The sequence below is a fragment of the Gorilla gorilla genome, chromosome 9 (genome assembly GCF_029281585.2).
Source record: "Gorilla gorilla gorilla isolate KB3781 chromosome 9, NHGRI_mGorGor1-v2.1_pri, whole genome shotgun sequence".
NCBI lineage: Eukaryota > Metazoa > Chordata > Mammalia > Primates > Hominidae > Gorilla > Gorilla gorilla.
The window spans coordinates 36,342,391-36,349,902 of record NC_073233.2 but is presented as its reverse complement, the minus strand read 5'-3'; positions in this window follow the sequence as shown (position 1 = coordinate 36,349,902).

The window sequence follows — 7,512 nt, the reverse complement described above, 5'->3', positions numbered from 1 at the left end:
GCTAAACTACTTGACCACTCCATCAGTGTAACGATGGTATATATATATACACAAACATATGTGTGTGTATATATATGTACACACATATATATATTCTGCATGCACACACACACACTACACACCTCTCTAAATAACTAATTAAGCCTCTGAAAGCACCTTCCTCTTCTACCCCAATAGCATTTCCTTCCTCCTACTCATAGATGCTTTGACTGCACTGACTGTATGAGACTTCTGGGATTCTATCTCATTCCTTCTCATGCTAAACTAATCACAGCATACTGTGGCTTAGTCATGATGACATAACAATTAGGTGGTTCTTCTTGTGCTTCTAAATACAGACTGGGCCCCTGGTGAACAAGTTGGCTTAAGTGGGTGAGTGAATGAGCAGTGGGAGAGGTATTGAGTAGAGGTATTGATAGGCTGTGGTGGGTTGATTTTGAGCATTAGTAATAGAAAATTGCCATTTATTATTTGATTTATACCATATTAGCAATGAGTCTTCCATTAGGGAGAAAATACATCAGATGGGCTAATGGACAGTTATGGGTTTTGTAAAGTGATTGTAATTTGATATGTGTCACTTATTTTAAAATTCAAAACACCACTAATATATGCTATAATCATTTCTTAATTAGGTCTTTAACCAATATTTACTGAGCCTGTACTGTACATATAGAACATTTTACTGTGCCAGTGAAATTGATGATACATTTTCTTGATTTGGGTAACATTTAGGTCTTTGGAATCAATTTATTAATTTATCATTCAGAAAACTTAGTGAGTACCCATACCACTCCTTTAGAGTCAACAAATATTCTGTATTGTGAAGATGAACACAAATCAAGAAGACACTGATTCCTGCCCTTGAGTCTTGCAAGGGAGACAGACGTGGGAACAAATAATGATGGTACATTGTGAAACACACTAATGAGAGTACATACCCAGTGCCATGGGAATCTAAATTTCATTGTTACTTGGCATGCCTTTTATACCAGACCCTTCTGGAAAACTCATGGGGGCGTGGGGGAAAGAAAACTAATTTAGTCACCTAGACCAATTGCATTGCTTTAAGAGGCCTTCTCTTTAGGGGAAAACACACAAATTTTGATCTTATGGAAAACACACAAATTATGATCTTATTTTAAAAAATATTGTTGGAAATACGTGTTTAGAACTGTTGTTTTAGTATTTCTTAAATAGTGTTAATTATGTTTTGTCATTTGTCTTTGGAATAATGTTTCCTACTGGAAAAAAGTATTTTATAGCCCATGTTCATAAAGATGCTGGGGAGCAATGAATTAGAATAGAGCAAAAGCAGGGACATTCTGACAAATGATGATATATTTTCTTTGCAGATGATTCTAAATTCAGATATTAGTGTTTACAATTGGGTTGTGTCTATCTTTGCTGGTCTTTATGATTTCTTCATGCTATCACTAATGTGGTATTTTCATGAACTGACAATTTTGTTGCTCATAGTGGGTTTTGGTTGTTTTCCGGCATCTACCTCTTGCAAAGAATAGCCTTGCAGAAAGTTAGTAATTGATCATCTTAACAATAATGGAATTCCACTTATGGCATTTTGCTCTTTTAGGTAATTGAATTAAGTGAGAAAGCACCTAGCTCATTGCTGTGTTCTCCCTTTCTCAAAACTATGATAGAATGGACCCTAGTTAAGTAATAATATAATTCTTCTCACAGGAATCCCCAGGTAAGCAGATATATTAGGAATTTATGTCTACATTTCTGTTTTTGGCTTATAAAGGATGGCTTTCATACAAAGTATTTGTGTGTTTGGGTCTCAAATGGAAGAGTAATTATCAGGTGCATTGTAGACTAGTGTCTGACTTGTCTAAAGTGAGTCCAATAAGAGGGCTGTCTCATATTTTATGGTTGTAACTTGAGTATTCTCCCTGAAGTACTGTAGAAGAAAAATAACCTCAGTCTTTTTTTTTTTTTTTGAAGAACATTATCTAGTCCTGACTAATCTTACCTTGCCTTCCTACTCCATGGTTTCTATCTGCTGGTGTTGAAGGCTGCTTTTGTGGAGCAGGTGAGAAGGCAGGGACAGACAATCAATGAAATCAGAGCAAGCCACAAATACGATAACACATGTTAAGTGCCTACAATGGTACCTGGCACATAGTAAGTGCTCAGTGTTTGGTCATGATCATGATTATTATTCTCATTACTCCACTTTACTTTTACATGAATGTCTCATGATTATGTCAGATTGAATAATTGAAGTATTACTCACCATTCCCCATAATCGTTAGCAACAGAAAATGTTTACCTTTCAGTGTATCAAATTGACAAATAGAAGAACGATAACAGAATCTTTCCAGATTTTTCTTTTTGTGATTAATCTGTATATAAGCCACATTGAAACATATTCAGGAATTAGTTTCCTGTTGCTACTTCTAAAAATTACCACAAATTTAGTGGCTTGAAACAACACGATTTTATTACCTTACAGTTCTGGAGGTCATAAACCCTAAAATCAAGGTGTCAGCAGGGCTATTCCTTCTGGAGGCTCTAGGGGAGAATCTTGTCTTTTGCCTTTTCTAGCTTCTAGGGGCAGACTACCTTCCTGGGCTCCTGGCCTTCTTCCATCTTCAAAGCCAGCAGCCACATATCTCCAACCTCTGCTTCACATCTCCTTTTCTGACTGTGACCCTCCTGTTATAAGGACCCTTGTGATTGCATTAGGCTCATCTGGATAATCCAGGATAATCCCCCCTTCTCAAGATCCTTAACTTAATCACATCTGCAAAGTCCCTCTCACATGTCCTGGGAATTAGGACATGAACATCTTTGAGGTCCATTATTATGTCTGATGCAAGATCCGGTGAAAATCATGACCATTACATGTTGGATGGAATGATAGAACTTTAGATCTAAGAAATATTTTGGATCATGCCTTTGGGGGATTAAAAAAAAACTAAAACAATGGAGAAAGATTATACCACCTAGGACTAAAACCCAGGTCTTAGATCCCTAATCAAATGACTGTTCCACTGTCTTTATGCAGCATTTCCTTAAACTATGCCCACTGGCTAATTAATCAGTTTTTATTAAGAGTCTACATTATAAAATTCCAAATAGTATTTGAAAACTTAATTTGAGGCCACTTTGAAATGTGACAATCTATCCTCTCGGACTTCAATTTTGACACACTTAACAGAAGAGCTGGATACTTCAAAATTAGTTCAGTGACATTTTTAAAAAGGGAAAAGTACCTTAGGGCTTCCCCAAGAAACCTATAAAATTTATAACTGTGGCTCCAGTTGAAATTGTGCAGCCCAGAATTCTTCCTCCTCAGAAGGGAAAATATAATCTTTGTGAATAATTCTCATTCAGGTCCCAAGTAAGAGATACTCATACTAAAAATGGTAAACAATTGATTTTTGTGAACAGAAAGCATGATTAGACTTGTACCTTGCTTATTTTGAGAGACTATTTAATGGGCTTTTGAGAAAACTTCTGGTACCATTTGATTTCCTACATTTCATCTGTGTAGTGTATCAGGATGCTATAGTCAATTAGAACAGCATGTTCTTATGTACAAATATATGTGGTTTTTATGGAGCTCACCCAAGGATAAGTTAGAAACTGGCTCACTGCCTCTATTTCCTTTTTCTTTTTTACTCTTTTGGCAGTTTGAATTTGTACAGTCTATAGAGGATATATTTGGTCACTTTGATGCTGCTTTATTTTCTGGGGTGCCTTTCAGGTGACCTGAAACATAGACAAATGATCTTGTCATTTGTATTCACAAAACATTTGTGAATTACCTAACCCAATAAGCACATTTTTATTGAGCACAGTCTATGTTCAAAGAACCACACTGGGGATACCAAAATGAATGAGACACAACCTTTTGTAGTAGGAAAGCTATCAACTTCAGATTCAACTTTAATTCTTATCTCATTTTTAGCCCGTAGTAATAGTGAGACTGTGGCAAATACTTAACCCCTTTGATTTTGTTTCCTTGCCTTCAAAAGTAGAAAAATGAGACACACCTCACAAGGGTGTTATAAGGATTACATTGAGGTATTATCTGTGCAAATATGAAATACAATGTGTGGACAGAGCAGGTGCTTCCTAATTGTTAGTTTCCTAGTTCAGAGATCTCATTGTCTAGTAGGAAAGATGAGATGTCTATAAATACCTGTAGTACAGGGTGAAGGTGATGAGTGGAACAAGAGCCATCCAAACAAGGAGCTGTTGGAGTTCAGAGATGAACTATGTTATAGGGATCAGAGAAAGCCCCTTAGAGCATCTTCATGGCATTTTAGCTGGCCACTAAAAAAGGAAAAGGATCTAGACTTGTAGAGATATAGGACCTGTGATTTATGCACCTGTTTCCTGTTTGATCTCCCCACTTGATTACCTTCTATGCCATATCTTGTGCATTGCCTAGTGCTTGGATTTTCTGGTTTTGTCTCTTTCAATCTAGCTTCTGGCTATGCCTTTGTATCATCAAAGATTAATTGCCTTTCCTGCAAGGGCACTCTGGGTTATTGTTTTTTTTACACTTCTCAAAGGTATATGTAATGCAAATACAATAATTTTATTTATGTTTTAAGAGGTAAGTAATATTTCCCCCAAAATAACTTCTGGTAGTGAGATGGATCCAATTAATCTCATGTGGGTGGTTTGCAGAGATTTAGGGCTAGTTTTGGGGTATGCTTTTGATGGGAATTATTCATGGCCCATGGAATCAAGATTTTCTGAGAAAATAAGCTATTGTCTATTTTTTATTTTCTTTTGGATTGTGTGGTGCTGGAAATCCTGCCCCTGACAGTTGCCCACACAGCTGGCTCCACCTGTGTGACTAGGCATCACAGCCCATTTGAATCACAGTATGACCTCCAATGGCCTCGGCAGACCTAATTTAGAAAATTGACTCATTTTGCACAGGCTACCAAGCAGCTATTTGGAGCCGCTGTCTTCTAGTGACTTACAGCTTGAACTAGTTGAGAGTCTCAAATTGACATTTTCCTCTTACTTTAAAAAACATACAACCTTTACCAAATTCTATGTATTTCACATACCCGCACTTTTGCTAATGTTAGACTGGCCAAGTTTTCTGAATCAAAGCTTGGAATATATTGTTTGACATAGGACACAATTTTGGGGCCTAATATATCTAATGTGTATGTGTATGTGTGTATGCATATATATATACGTATGTGTGTATGTGTATGTGTGTATGCATACATATATAAGTATATGTATGTATGTGTGTATAAGTATAACTTAAAGCTACTTAATTGTAGCTCTATTACCAATAAACAGATCATTTTCTCGTCTTTGGGATTTAAATTTAAAAAAATTAGTATCTTTTAGATTTCAGCACTGACTGTTTGGTACCAAGATGGGTAAATCTGATTAGAGTATAAAGTATTATGGGTTCTTAATCGTTATTTATAGCTCTTAATTAATAGTTATTAATAGCTCTGAATGATGTAAGAGGATGTGTTTATATTTGGGGGAAACTTCGGCAATGTGGTTGTACTTTTGTTTCTTCCTGGCTCATAATAAAACATTCCCAGGGCCTCTATTTTTGGTTTGGGATATAGCAATTGTATGTGGACATGGCTTGGTCCTCCATTCTTGGCTGGGAATTCTCATTAAAGAGATCCTCTACCATTAACTCACTGTTTGCAAGATCTTGGTGATGAAGATTAAGAGAGGAAACATCTGCCTTCCCAGAAAGGAACCCATGTCATTATTTTGTTTCTGTCTCTGCATTTGGACTTCAATAAATAGAGGTTTGTGGGAAGAGAAAAAGAGTTTACGCATGCTCCTATGACCAGGTGTTGCTCATCTGAGTGGGCAGATGAGTGATGCATGGGTCACAGGCACAGGATTCCCCTGGGGGCCCTGGCTACTCTTAACAACAGGTTGAAGTTTTGCTTTAGGCTAAATGTCTAGAAGATAAAAGTAAAAGTCTACAAACTATTGAAGCTTTGTGAAATTTTAGAACCTACTCAATATGTTTTTTGGAAGAGATGGAAACTGGGAATTTGATAAGAGTATATATGAATCCATCTAACCAAGTTTTGACATGTGTTGGGGTGGGATGATTTGTTGGGGAGTATAAGGACCTGGAATGTTTTTTTCATCCTGTTGTCAACCAAGTTTCTCATTCAGCTGTGGCTTTACCCTATTTAAGTTCTATCTGCTTTCTTTAAATATATGAATGTGGGTGTTATGGGATGGTTAGTCCAGGTGAGTGTTGGATCATACCCTGTACTTGACTTATTTATTTATTGCAGTTTTCAGGGAGTAATTGATTATGAGTTGGCTCTGTGTCCCCACCCATATCTAATCTTGAATTATAATCCCCACATGGTGAGGGAGGGTCCTGGTAAGAGGCGATTGGATCACGGGGACAGTTTCCCCATGCTGTTCTCGTGAGAGTGAGGGAGTTCTCACGAGATCTGATGGTTTTAAAAATGGCAGTTTCTCCTGCGTGCATGTACTCTTGCTTGTTGCCTTGTGAAGGAGGTGCCTGCTTCCCCTTTGCCTTCCATCATGATTGTAAGTTTCCTGGGGCCTCCCCAGCCATGTAGAACTGTGAGTCAATGAAACCTCTTTTGTTTATAAATTACCCAGTCTCAGGTAGTATCTTTATAGCAGTGTGAAACAGACTAATACAGCAATTATGTTCTTAATTGTGAATGATATAAAATAGTCACACGTGAGGGCAGAATTCTATTCTCAGTATTTGTGAATCATCTTGAGCAATACAATAACTCCAAGAACTTCTAACTCTAAAGCATGAGCCGAAGGCATTAAAATCTTTTTTAGGATGTGCTGCTATATTAAAATGAGTCAGTTTCAAACTCTAGGTCCCTGTTTGTACTTTGACTCCAGGCAAATATACAGGAGCCTTGTGAATACCATCTAACGTACCAAAAATTCACTTTGATACAGGTAATTCTGGAGCCCTAACCAAGATTTTCATTTTTCTTTTACCTTTTTAGTTTTAACCAGATATAGCAAAAGGACTTCACTGTAATTCTGTCTTATAATATGGATCCCATGGATGAGGTAGTACAGGTTTCTGTGTGCTGCACATATATATATTTCCTGTGTTGCATATATATATATGTGTGTGTGTGCATATATATATATATAGGCTACAGGGAATTATAGTCTGTAGCAGTTTTCTCAAAGGATCTCTATAGGCAGTTAATAGTAGTTGGAAAAGGAACTGTTTTTGAATTTTTGAGTTAAACAGTAAAACTAGTTTGTTTGTGGTACTTCTCAGAGCCTACAATCTGCTAATGTGTGTAGTGAATTTCCATGAGGATGATGTGTGGACTTTCTCACATTTTTAAACGTAACCCCTCCTCCTTTTATTTTTTGGCAGAGTATCTTATTGGATTTTTGTTTCACAGAATTTGGTCAATGATATTTACAGGATTAGAAATAAGCATTCTTGAATTTTTTTGAAATTCTATGAAATAGCTCTTGGATCTGGGCTTCTAAGAGTATAGT